Source organism: Miniopterus schreibersii (genome assembly GCF_964146895.1).
Source record: "Miniopterus schreibersii genome assembly, chromosome: 8".
NCBI lineage: Eukaryota > Metazoa > Chordata > Mammalia > Chiroptera > Miniopteridae > Miniopterus > Miniopterus schreibersii.
The window spans coordinates 28,291,049-28,305,040 of NC_138109.1; positions in this window are offsets into that span (position 1 = coordinate 28,291,049).

The window sequence follows — 13,992 nt, forward strand, 5'->3', positions numbered from 1 at the left end:
AGGGAGGGGGATGGTAGCCTGGGCCAGGAAAGCTGTGTGAACAAAACAATGGCCTGAGACTAAGTAGACAACAGGGAAGGCGTGGCTGGCTCATGAGAGGTGGGGCTCAGGGCCTTGGGCCCAGACTGAAGCCTTCACCTCCATAGCAGGTGAGGGTTTCTGAACAGGCGATCAGATGAAGCAGGACCTGGGATCTGGAATTTGGAAGGTAAATCCAACAGCTACAGGAGCACCAGAGCAGGAGGCAGGGGGACAGGAGGGTGGCAGAGATTTAGGAGACAGAAGGAATTTTTGGTTCATTCTCTGGGATCAGCTCCAGGAGGTCTGATTTTGAACTGAACAAAATCTCATCTGGACCAGGAATGGGGACTGAAGCTTTTTGCCTGTGCCTGGATACAGATGATTGTCACTAGGCCTTGGAATCCAGTAGCTCTAAACATCACCTCCTCCAGGTAGCCTCCCCTGATCTCCCAAGGGGTAAGTTCATCCCAGAGTAATTTTCTGTCACAGCTGGATCCAGGCCCACCTAGGAACCAGCCTAGCTTCTCTCAGATTTCTGTCAACACTTCCTCATCCAACTGACCCAATTCTACCAGCCGAGGGAAGGCAGGGAAGTGTATGTGGTCCCTGAGCCCTGGCAGATCTCCACTTAGTTTAGGGGACCAGCCTCAGTTACTGAAAGCAGCTAGAGAGCAAGAGGAGGGAACACAAAGGGTCTCCTACAGGATCAGAAGGTGTGGGCTTGGGGTCACCCACCGCCCCTGGGGACTGAAGCTGAATTGGCTGGGTCACCCTGATGCTCGGGCCTGACTGTCCCTTTCAGGAAAGCCGCATTCCTCACCTCTCCCTTCTACGTGAGGTCTCCATTTCTCCGCTTCCTCACTTCCCCAGAGCATGGTCCAGAGGGGCCTGGGCCCCTACCCTGACTCCACGGCCGGCAGGCTGTACAGACTGCTTTCCAAACCAGCTGTTTTGTGACCATTTGTGCTTAGAGGTTGTGCCAGCCTGTGGCAAAAACACTGTGTACCGTATTTATTTATTCTGTTAGTTGAAAAAACAAGACTCAGATCCCCCCTCCCCTGCCCGCCCCCTGCGTAGCGCAGCATGATTCTATCCCGTGTATCGGTCAGTCTGTCTGACTTCCTGTGACGTTGTGACCTATTCTTTGTCCTACTTGGCTAATAAAAGAGAATCTGGCAGCACGGCCTTCGGTCCAGATTCATTCCCAGAGATGCCTGCAGTAGACTGAGCAGTTGGTGTCTCAGGGTCTGTTCACTGCCTGCCCGGTGGGGGAGGGAGGCAGGCCTGCCTCAGGATTGGCCACTCCTGCGTGGGCCTCGGAGCTCTCTCCCTGCCCTGACCAACCTGCGGCTGGCGTGTCACTCGGGAGTGGTCCGGGGAGCAGAGGGAAAGGGTGGGGTGGGGTCCATCGACTCTGGGCCACGTGGACCTCATCCAAATACATGTAGCAGGGTGGCCAGGGGCGGGGGCACCTGGGGGTTTCAGGGAAGCCTGGGAGGTGGGTCTGTAGGATGGAGAGGGTGGGGGATTCTGTGGGAAACAGCAAGTAAGACAGGGCCAAAGGAGCGTGACCGGAAGGCACGACCGGATCTAAAGGCAGAGCTGTTCTCCGGTGGGACGGGCGGCCTCCGGAGGGAGCACTTTGTCCTCATGGATGAGCAAGCAGAGGGTGGAGAAGGGGTTTCTGCTGTGTGTCAGCACGGATTTGTGGTTTATGAAGGACACTCCAGGTCGGGGTGAGGGTGTGTATGTGTGTGTGCGATTATGGCCTACACAGCTATACGTACATGTGAGAGCCTGTGCCAAGAATTTGTAAGTGTCTGCTTGCGTTTGTGTATGTATGTGCTTATGCACGACCAAGAGAGAGAGAGGGAGAGAGAGAGAGAGAGGGAGGGAGGGAGGCTATGAGACTGCACATAGGCAATAACTGCAGAAAATGGGTAAAACTAAGAAATTCTTCTTGTGAAATCTCAGAACCTTCTGCATTTCAAGAAAAAGATGGGAGGCCATCTCTTCTGGCAGCCTCATCACCCTTCCCCCTGGGTTCCAGAGTGTGTGCACAGGCCTCTGTGCCAGCTCGAGGCGGGGCTTGGGGCGGGGGGTGACTGTCTCCCTTGGGGATTTCCTGGTAGAACCCCAGCAGTCTGAACAGAGTGCAGGGAGCTGCCTGCTTGACTTCCCAGGGGCAGTGGCAGACCCCAGGGGATGCATTCCTCTCTCTCCTGTGGGGTTGAGGATTAGAGGGGGGAGCACCCCCTCTACCTTGCTGTCCCACCTCCCTGGCAGGGTTTGGCAGATCAAATGTCTGCCCAAATCTCTCACTGCTCCCTCAAGGATCTGTGCCACTGTGTGCCTCCTACACACCTCAGCACCATGGCACACACCTTTGCTGGTGTAGAGGGAGCCAGGGAACCCTGCAGTTCCAATAACTTAGACATTCTCAGCACTTACTGAGCACCTGCTGTATGCCTGGCCCTGTGCTGGGTACAAAGAAACAAGTAAGAAGAATATGGTCCCTGCTCTCAAGACAGTTAAAACATAGGGCAATTTGGGTTAAAAAATAGAGAACTATGGGAGTATAGAGCAGGGGTCCCTAGCTCAGACTGGGAGGCCAGGAAGGTCCTTAGGGGGGAGACTTTTGAGCTGAGTCCCACAGCTCCAGTGCTTACCAGGAGGGCAAGAGAGAAGGGCGTCCTGGGAGAGGCAGGGCACCTACAGAGCTATAGCACCCAGTCGGCTGAGTGAGCCCTGAACCCTGGAGGAGCAGGGGCCTGTCTGGGTGGGGCTTGAGGATGGTGAGGGTAGTGTCAGGGGCTAAGGATAGAAAGGGAAGCCGAGAGCTTGGACTCAAGCCCAAGGGCTTGGGAGGAGCACATTGGAAGCCATTTCCAGTGGGAACGGGGTGGATTTTAGTAAACCCCACCCTGTCCCATACAGTTGCGGCTTGGTGGTGGTTCATGAAGAGGCCAAGAGACAAGAGAGGAGCCATTGTCATGTCCTGGTGAGAAGAAGGTGGCATCCACGTGGACTGGAGCAAGAGGGATGGGGAGAAGGGGTCAGACTGATGAGAGATTTAAGAAGTGGAAATACTGAGGTGGCTGCAGGCATGGGAGGGGTCAAGGGTGCACCTGAGTCTCTGGCTTGGCAGCAGGTAGATGGGGTCCCTTGGGCTGGGGCGAGTGTGGAGGATGAGCCTGAGCTCAGGCTGGTCTTGTCTGCCGCATTGGAGGAGCCTTCAACTTCTTCAAGGGAGGATGGAATGTACTGGATCAGCGCTGCTGGCTTAGACTTTAACTTATTTAACAAATACATAGCACTTTCTCTGTGCCTTGCACTTTATAAATATAGAGTCGCTCAATCCTCACACAACTCTGTGTGGTTGGTACTATTATTATCCCCATTTTATAGATGAGAAAACTGAGGTACAGAGAAGTTTAATAACATGCCCAACACCAGCTGAGGGAAGGCAGGGAAGTTTAGTAACATGCCCAATACCAGCCAAGAGAAGGCAGCTGGTAATGGGTGACCCACGGTATGAACTTGACTCACCTCAGAATCCACACTCTCACCGTGCTGGCTGTCAGCAGAGACATGGCGAATGAAGCCACGTCTACATGAGACCACACTGGGAAATGCTGAGGATGGGACCGCGGGGAAACACTATGAAGCAAAGAAGATTCTATTATGGATTTGGGACAAGTTGCTATGTGCAAATAACTGCCCTGCTCTGGTCCTCGGTTTCCTCTTCTGTTGAATGGGAATCACGAGCAGTGTGCAGCCTGCTTCCTAGAGGCTCGGGTGGGATAGGAGAAGGGCCTTGAGGAAGTGGAGCGCTGAGGGGCTATGCGTCAGGCACACTGTATGTGCTCAGGCGGCGGGTGGTGGGTGAGGTGAGAAGGGCAGGGGGCTCCCTGAAACTTTTCCCCAAATCCTCCTGTGCTTAGGCCTTGGTCTCAGTGTTCTTTCAGTCCAGGGGTCTGGTTCCTTCAGTGCTCTGAGAAAGGGGCACCTGCTGAGAAGGTCCTGGAAGATGGACCCCTGGGGGGGGGGGGGCAGGCCCACCCCTCCCCCCTCTTTCCCACAGAGCTGCCCAGGGCTGGAAGTCTCCCCCACCCCCTCAATCTCTCATTCTGCTCTTGATTCTGGGAAAGCCGATTAGGAGGCAGCCTCCAGCCCGCCTCCCTGACAAGTTTGTCTGAACTTCCAACAAAGGCCCTCAGAGGGCTGCAGAGGGCGGGCCCTGCAAGGGGAACCTGACACCGCTGGCCCAGGATCACCCCGGCAGCCTAGGAGGCAGCCTTCTGGCTCTGACCACCCTTCAGCTGGCAAGAACGTCTCTGAGAGGGGACCTGACCCCATGAAGGCCTGGGGCTGGGCCAGGGCAGGCTAGAGGACAGCTTTACCTGGGAGCTCCTCACAACAAGGAAGGCAGCACAGACCAGCACCCGGAGGGTGGGTGGAGATATGCTTGCATTCTCCCGCACACTTCCACACACTCCCAACTACACACACACCCTTCCCCTTCACACCACACATGCTCACACATACATCCTCTCAGACACATGGGACATGCTGACTTCTGCATTGGACCACACAATCTCAGGGTGTCTGTCTCCTACTCGTATACACCCCTCTGCCATTCAAGCCCTCAAACACACAGCCCATGGTCTGTCACCTGGATGTCCCACATGCTCTCGCCCCATCCCCAAGATGTGCATTTTCCCAACTTACTCTCCAGACAGCACCCCCCACCCCAACACTTAGATGTTGGCACCAAGTCCCCTTCTACATATGGGCCTCTCCAGCCACACTGCCAGCTTGGTGCCCAAACACTCCATTGCTGCCCTGTGCCTGCTGAAGATGTTGCCCAAATATCCACATGCAAGTCAGACCCGGTCCCAACTGCCACCATAACAGCCCTGTTCTTTGATCCACACATCCATCCTCACACACTGTTCTCCCTCTTGGGGCCACCTTCCTGGGTGTGTGACCTGTGTAGCTACATAGGACCCTGGGCTCAAGCCCCATAATCTTCTCATATCTCCATCTTGAATTCCTTAATTTCTTAACAAGGAGTCCTGCAGCCTCATTTTGCACTGGACACCACAAACTGTGTAGCTGGTTTCCCTCCTTCATTACAATCTCCCTCCTCTCACCCGGCCCTTCTGTTGCTTCAGACACTGAGTCTCCAGAGAGCCCTCGGCTTCTCCTACCTGTCCAAATGCCTCCCCTTCCTCTTATAGCTCAGACTTCTCTGTCCCTACCCACCCCCATCCCTCGCTAGGCAGCTGAGTGTGACGGGTGGAAGGAACTACTAAGGGCATGGTATACTTTTACGTACCTCCTCCTAGTGTGACCTTGGAGCTCAGTGTCCCCATCTGTAAAATGAGCTCATGACAACATGTACTTCAGGGCTTTCTGTGAGAATTAAATGAGATAACATCTGGACTCCACTAAGCACAAAGCCTGGCATTTAGTAACTGCTCAATAAATGCTTGTTATTATTGCTGTAATTACACTAATAATTACAATTATTAGTGCTGGTAAATAGCAATAGACTCAGCCCCTGGCCCTATAGATAGAGATTATTAGAATAATCACACATACATAAATGTAAGGTAGCAGGATGCAGGAGAAGCACAGGTTTCTGACCTCATGGGGCTTACAGCTAACAGGAGAGGCAATCTGAGGCTAGGATCAGGGATCAGTCTAGGGCAGGTCACAGCTCTGTTAGGGGCTCAAAATGAGGCCAGAACCAAAGCTTTGTGTGTGGCTGGGATCAGGGATCAGTTGGGGCCAGGGGCAGGGCTCAGTCTAGAGCAAATCACAGCTCAATTCGAGGTCAGTGTTGGGGCTCAGAATGGGCCTGGGCTGAGCTAAGTCTGTGACTGGTACCAAGTCAGTTTCATTTCCAGCATTAACTCACTGTGGGGCTGTTTAATAAGCTGTTAGGCTTCTGTAAACCTCCGTTTATCATCTGTAAAATGGGGAGATCTCTGCCTACCCCCAGGCTTGCGGGCATTATGGAAACAGAATAAACTGCTGCCACTAGCACTAATGCTCCAAGCCCGGCCCCTGGGGCTCCGTCCCACCCCCAGGCCAGGGAGGCTGTGCCTTCATCACCCACATCTCCAGCTGTGGGAAACCACCACTCAGCCCGGGATACTTTCCAAGAGGAGTCTGGAGATTTCGAAAAGCCTTTTCAACAACAAAGGCCACAGAAGCGATATTTCCTCTAGGGGCTGACCGCTCCGTGGCTCCTTTATCTTGGCAACCAGGCCTGGAGAGCCATTCTTGGAAAGAACTTGTGTGGGGCGTGTGCGGGTGCATGTAAGCTTGAGCGTGTGCTCACAAAGCCGCTCTTTGTTGCCATCCCCACCTGAGCAGGCTGGCAGACCTGGAAACCTGGGTGCTTCATAAGTCACCCCACCCTTCCCCTCACCTCCACATAGATGTGCTGGGCAGCCAACAGAGAGGGGAAACTTTTTTTTCACACTGTTCTGAGGTGTCCAACCAAACTGGATCTTCACTGTGACCTTTCCCATTTGTCTTTGCTCTTGCTGATCCCTCTTTCTGGGAAAAGCCTATTTATTCTTCAGAACCCATCCACTTGACACCCTCTCCAGGAAGCCTTCTTTGATTACTCTACGGGAGGGCAAGGGCCCCCTCCCTCTCTTGAGCCTTCTTGGCTACTACGTGCGGTTCTTATCCACACCCAGATGGAGCTCCCTGAGCAGGACCTGGCATGGCCCAGAGCCTGGCTCAGAGTTGTTGAACCAATACCACATTTGTTGAAATGAATTGGAGGAGCAGCGTGAGGGCCAAACTCTTTCTAGGACCTGGGGAACCTGGATCCTGTCTGGCCTTACTGCATGGCCTTGGCTTTTTCTGGGCCTCTAATTCCTGTGCAGGGGTTGGAGGGTAGTCTATATGGCCATCTGCCTGCCTCAGACAGCCTTGATTTCTGAGTGTCCTACTGGGTTTTCAATTCTGTGTGATATTTGCCCCCCAATTTCTTCAATTGTTCTATCGAGGACCTCTTCCCATGCTGGGTGCATCCAGCTGTGGGTGCAGGTGTGGTTTAGAGTCACTCGTGTAGCAAAGGCCCAAGGAATTGGGATGAAAGGGCCCCCAGGGATGGCACAGAAGGATGAGTGAGCACCCTTTGGCCATGAAGGGCTTCTCCCTTTTTGGGGTCTCATTCTGGGCATCCTTTAGATATGAGGCTAGGTCTGAGGCAGAGACCATGGCACAGCCCCATCTCTTCCTGAGGACATGGCTCTGTCGTGGTTCAGGCTTTAGCTCCCTCCTCTCAGTCTTGAGCACCAATGTCCAGAGTTTAGGGACCACACCCAGTCTTTGTGAGGTGGGTGGGTGGGAGCCTCAGTCAACTAATGTTTATTGAGCACCATCTATCTGCCAGACACAGCCTGACAGTGGGGATACAGTGCTGAAGGAGACAGTCCCTGTGCCCACGGCACTTAGCACTACTGTGGAGACAGACAACAGATAGATAAGCAATGAAACAAATACATTTGGGGTGCTGATTAAAGGTTATAAAGAAACTAAAATAGGGACTGGTGTCAGGGGTCAGGGTTCAGCCAAGGAGACTGATAGAATGACCAGACCAAGAGTTAGGACAGTGATGACCATACAGATCAACAGACAGGTGGACAGAAGGGGAGGAAAGAGGTTGGTGCAGGCCTGGAGGCAGGACAGAAGGCTCCCAAGGGAGAGGGGGTAGGGAGGGGAGGCATCTATTAAGCTGATGACTCCAGGCCCTAATCCTGTGCCAGGCCTAGGCGGGTAGTGTGTGTGTGAGTGTGTGTGTGTTGGGGGGGGCACCCCTGCTGGGGTGTAATTTCACGCTGAAGGGCCTGATGGGGCGTCCCAGGGACTGATCCTTTCTGGATCAGAAAACTCACTTCCCTTTGTCGCATGCAGGGCGATTAACATCTTAACCCTTTGTGGGCTGGCCTAGGGCCAATCCCGCCCCATCTCACCTCCAGCTCCTTGGGACCTGCCCAGAGCCCTTTGCCTGCAGCCCAGCCAACTCCTGGACCATGTCATGTCTGCAGGGAGAGAGAAGCTGTAACAGGAAAGCCAGGGGATGGATTCTAAGACAAGTCATCCATGTCCTTGTTTCCAGCTCCCCCAAGCCCTTGTGCCCCCAGAGAAGTGAGTTCCTCACTCCATCTGCAGGTTCTCTTATTGCTCAGTTCAAGTCCAGTCTCCTTCAGGACGCCTGGGGTCGAGTCTAATCCACCACCACAGCATCCCCCATGTTCTGTGGCGGGGTGCTCACTGCCTGCCAGGGGAGCCTCTCAGACCGGCAATAAGCAATACAACCATAACCTCCTAGTTCCACTGACCTCTCAATGAGGAATGAACAGTGGCTGCCCCAGGAGGCCAGGTCCCCTAAACACTCACAAGCCGTGCCTCTAGGAACACTCCAGAGACATCCTGGCCATTTCGTCCGATGGTGGCATCGCAGGCCTGGGCAGGTCATCACAGTTAGCCCCTGCGTCCGTGCCCTCTCTTGCTCACGTCCTGTCTGTTTCTGTTCAAAGGTCCCCAGGAAGTTGTCTTTTCTCCGGCCCCTGCCCCCGCCCCTCAGCCTAACTTGGGGGCATCCAGTGTTGGCTCTCGCTGCCAGTCCCCTCCCGAACTCCCAGGGGCAGGGGAGAGGGGCAGGGACCGGGCTGGACCTCCTCTAAGCTCCCTGGGCCCCTAAAACCCCAGCCCCATTAAAAGAAAGCCCCTAAATGTTATTTACACTTCGGAGTCTTAAAAACCATTAACAAAAGCCACTTAATTCAATTATCTTCCCGGCTGGCTCGGTTCTCAGCGCTGAGCCCCGGCCTCCCCTCCTTGCCCCCTCTCTCTGCCCCCCCACCCCCGTCATTGTGTCGGGCTAATGAGGTAAACTGAAGCGAGCCCTGTCCCCCCTGACAGGTTTATGAGAATTTAATAAAGCGTGGCCGGGACCAAATGAGTTGCCTCAGCCTCGGAGAGCTCATTGTCTCCGGCGTCAGCGTTTTTGACTGGAGCCGCCCCCTCCCCCCGGCTCCCGCCTCGCTCAGCCCTCGCCCCCACCCCGGGTGCCTCCCAAGGTGAGCCTGAGGCCGGTGGGCCCGGCACCGGCCAGCTGGCCGCACAAGGCACTTGGGCTGCACCCCGGGTAGGACAGAAACGGAATCGGTCAGTGAGCCCGAGGAGACACCGTCTGGTCCCTTGCCGACCTCCCCCTCACACCCACCAGCCCCCAGGAATGTACAGAGGCCTCTAGGACTTCTGCCTCCTCACCCACGGTGCCTCTGCTCCTGTCGCATGGGCTGCTGCCAACCTGGGGCTGAGGCTTGAGTGGTGCCACCAAGATTCACTTTTTCTTGCCTGTTTGAAGTGACCAGCCAGATTAAGCTCCCAGAGCAAGGGGGCTTCTCCTGCCAGGGCACAGGGGTGGGGACACAGAGACATGGTGATGGCCTGGTCGCACTCTCTTCACTGAAGTTTGCTTTCTCCTCACATTTTCCCTAAAAGGTAACAAGGGGTGAAGCACAATCCAGGGAGCAGAAGGGACTTGCCCAAGGTTTCAAAGGAGTCAGAGTGCAGACGGAAGAGGCTCCCAGCCTGGAGGCTCCCCAGACACACCGGCAGGCAGGAAGGCCCAACTCTGGAGTCCCAGGGGTACCTGGAGAAGGCCCAGCTGTCCTTCTTCTCTCATGTCCTGGGCAGCCTAGTTCCCGCCTTTCTCTTCACGGCCAATGTCCAGGAGTTTCTGGACCATTCAAAGACCCAGAATTCCTTCTCTCTCCCTCAAATGTGGCTCTAGAAGTTATTTCCTTTTGGGGCTGAAGCCTGGCCTGACATGGGAGCCTCATCTGAAAGGTCCTTAAGTCAGTGGGGTGTTGGGGGAGCAAGTCTTAGGTATCAAGGCTCAGTCTGTGACCTGGATGAAAATTCAGTCCTTGTCCTGGGTCAGGGATCAAGATATGGACCTGGGTTAGAGTTCAGGTTAGGGCCAAATTCAGGGCTCTTTGACCAGGGTCAGGCTCAGCCTTATCAGAATCAGGACTCAGTGTATAGATCAGGGTCAGAGTTAAGTTTGTGGCCAAAATAAGGGCTTAATATGTGTCCAGGATAAAGGCTCAGTCTGTGCCCAAGTCAGGGTTCAGTCTACGGACCGAGTCAGAACTCAGGCTAAGATCAGGATCAGGGTTCAGTGTATGGACCAGGCAGGGGCAGGGCTCAGAGTGTGGCCAGGATCAAGCTCAGGCCAGGACTCAGTATGGACTTGGGCGAGGGTTCAGTCTGTGACACCTCTCAGGACTTAATCTGTGACCTTGATAAAGGCTAAGTCTATGTTTTGGGTCAGATCTCCCTCTGTGATAAGGTCAGGTTTCAAGGTTGGAGGCATCATTTAGTAAATTTGGGCGACTTAACCCCTCATCTGCCCATTCCTCCCATTCCACAGAGCCTGCCCCTCAGAAGAGGGAAAGGTCAAGTTGTGCAGGCTGCCTGGCTGTTGCCTCCGTCCCGTCATGTACCCAGGCTGCCCTCTAGTGGCCATCTCTAGCAGTGCAGATTTCCTCAGGCTTAGCCGATCTCTGGCCATTGCCTACTTTGGGGAGCCTGGCCCTCAGTGCCCATCTAGCCAGCTCTACATTCCTGCATCCTCCAGCCTCCGCACAAAGTAGAAAGCAGGGATTTGCCAAGGGAACTCCTACACACAAAGGGAGCTTTTCTCCTTTCCTGCCCAGAATTGGGCACCTTGATAATTTACTATTACTGGGGACCTAGAGTCTCAGCTGTTGGGTCAGATTCACATCTTTTACTCATTCAGCAAATATTTGTTGAGCACCTGCCTTGTGCCAGGTAGGACTGAGTGCACAGCAGTGATCAGGACAGAAGTCCCAACCTCTTGGAGTTCATAGTCCACTCACTTCTTCTTAATCCCCAACTCCGAGTCCACAGACCTCATCAGCAAGGCCCGGGCACCAGGAGAAGGGTGGGTGAGATTCAGAACTGGGCAATTTAAGGTACCGTCTCTCCCCCAGACTCAGAGGTTAGACTGGTCTAGATTCTGGGTTCTGTCTTCATCTCTCCCCAAGTGCCTCATCTGGACCCATGGCTTAGCCATCACCCCAATGGCAATGGTTTCTAAATCTGCATCCCTTCTGCTCTCTTTCCAGAATTCAGGAAAGAGAATTGTGGTTCCAGCTTCTATGGGAAGCTCCATGGGGCTAATAGGCCTTTTATCTTACTACAGCCCTTGCTTTTCCTCCACCACAATATGCCCACCTGTTCAAACCAAAATTCTAGAACTTTCTCCCAGATTCTTCTCTTTCATTCCCCTTAAACTCCCCCAACAGGGAGACCTCAAAAAAATGGGTGCAGAACCTGTCCATGGCCACCACTCCAGGCCCGGCCCTAGCATGTCTCACTGCAACAAACTCCTAACCCACCCTGTTTTTCCCTTGCCCCTCAACACTATTTTCCACACAGCGAGCAGAGTAATCTTTACAATCATAAATCAGATTATGTCACTTCCCTACTTAAAACCCTCCAGGGGCTCCCATCTCGCTGAGAATAAAATCCCAACTTCTCACCCTGGCTTACTCAGCTTTATATAAACTGAGGGATAGGTTCCTTCCCCACCCTGGCCAATTTCATCTCCCACTCCTGTCTCCACAGCTCTTTTTTCTTGGCCTGACACACACAGGTCAAGTACATTCTCACCTTAGGGCTTTTGCACTGGCTGTACTGCCCTAGAGGGGCCTGAAGGAGTGTGAGGGAAGGAGTCTCCTGGTGGGGCAGGCCTGGAGAGATGGGGGGCGGGGTTGCTAGGGTGACTTGTTGGAAACTGGGTCCTGGGGTATAGAGAATATCTCCTGGTGTGCCTATGGAAAGGGAGGCACCACAGATGGGACAAATGACCTTCAGCTGGGTGCGGCAGTGAAAGGGAGATGTCAGGGAGCCAATGCCTCCCCCGCCACTTCTCCCCCTCCCCCCTCCCCCTCCCCTTCCCCCTCCCCTCACACAGTGTCTCTTGTCTCTCGGTGGCCCACTGTCTTGAGCTCTTATTGCCTGTTTACTCTTCCTCCTCAGCAGCCAGGCCCCCAGGCAGGACCTGAAGTCTTCACGTGGGGGGAGAAGATGGTGTGCATTTCCAGGCCTCTGCCAGCAGGTGGGAGAGGGGTTTGGCCTGAGACTCGCAGTCCAGGGCTAGAATCTGGGGTGTCTCCTCCTAAGAAGGTGGTAGGAGAAGAGTGAGCCAGACTACACCTCAAGGCTGCATCAGCAGTGGCCCCTCTCACCTCCTATTCTACCAAGGCAGCAGGTGGCATCCGAGGCTGCAGACCAGTAAACCAGAGAGATAGGACTGGGGCCTTCCTTACCCCCCCCCACACACACAGTGGGGGTGGGGAAGTGCTCTGAGAAGAGGTCATCAGCTCAGGGGCTGGATGCTTCAAAGGTTAGGGCCCATCGACCCGTGTGAATTAATAGAGATGACCTGCTCAGCACCTACTGAGATAGATTCACTCGTCTCCAGGTCAATGGGAGGGGGAGACAGCAGGAGGGGCAGAGGCAGAGAGGGGGTCAGAGGAAGGAAGACAGATCACAGGGCTGGGGGGAAGAGCCTGAGCCCTAGCAGAAGAGCAGCAAAGTCCACTCTGAAAAGAGAAAGGGACGCTGATGAAGCCAAGGGTGGATGAGCAGAGAGTCATGGTCAGCAAGGGGTGGTGGTCCAGTGTGTGCCACCATCCCTGGGCACTGATGACCTGGGTCCCTATACTGAGAGGAGGAGCTGGCCAAGGTTGCAGTGTCTTCTCTTCAGACACTGGTTCCCTTGTTTATTCTTGCAAGGAAGCCTCCATCCCTCTACCAGCTGCTTTCACCCACCTAGACAGAACACAAACTAAGCCCAGACTCTACAAGTCCAGCCAGGCCAGGAGAAAGGTCTAGGATTTGGCTAGCCCTGGGGAGCCCTTCTTTCCTCATCATCCCTGCTGGGAGACCCAGCCCTCAACCATCACCACGTGCATGTGTGATGTTAGTGTCACCTGCGTTCCCCATCTCATACACATAGCCAGGCAATCTCACCCACAGGCACACTCAGGTGTTCATCCAGTCCCCCAGCCTGACACACCTGTTCCCACGATGTTCACAGGCACGTCCAGTCTCAGTCTTTTGCTCACAGTCACCCACTCCTTTCCCCTGGGTTTACAAAAGGATGGGAGGGCCCCAGAATCCAGGGCCCTGCAGTCAGGTCCTCCCTTCAGGGCTGCACCACCACAGAGAACTTGACTCCAAAAGTGCTTTATTGAGAAGCGAGGCACAGAGAGAATGCACTGTAAGAAGCCCCTCACGGTTCACCCCTTCGGGGAACCCCAGCCTCAGCTCCCCCTGCTCTACTCAGGCAGAAAGGGTGGAGTGTGCTCAACCCAGCTTTACCTTTGGGATTGTCCTGGCTCAAATCAGAGCCACCTCCTTCGCCCCCAATAATCCCAAAAGGTCGATGGGGTGGAGACAAGGAGGGCGGGCAGGAGCAGAAGGGGTAGCTGGTGACCTTTCACAGTGTGCAGGGACAGGAGACAGCCTGGGCCGATCCTCCTGCCCTTCTCCTCCCTTCCTCCCACTTTGGGGGTGTAGGGGTAGTCGGTCCTTCTCAGAGTGGCTTTGTTCAGTGTCCGAATGCCATGGGTAGTGGTGGTGTCAGGGGCTCAAGGTCCAGGCGAGTAAAGCAATGGAGGGCGCAGCAGGCTCCACCTACAGGGCCTAGGAGCTGCTCCCCCCGGGGGTGAGGGCCGGCCCCCGCACAGTCTCCCCCCAGCAGCTCCAGAGACGGGCCAGGCGAGGCCCCCGTGCCCAGCACCGGGCCCTTAGGAACATTTCTCTTCTCCCTTCTCTTCTTCCTTGCATGGCACTAAGCGGCGGGCCCGCGGCCGGGGCGCCCGGGAGGCCCGGCCG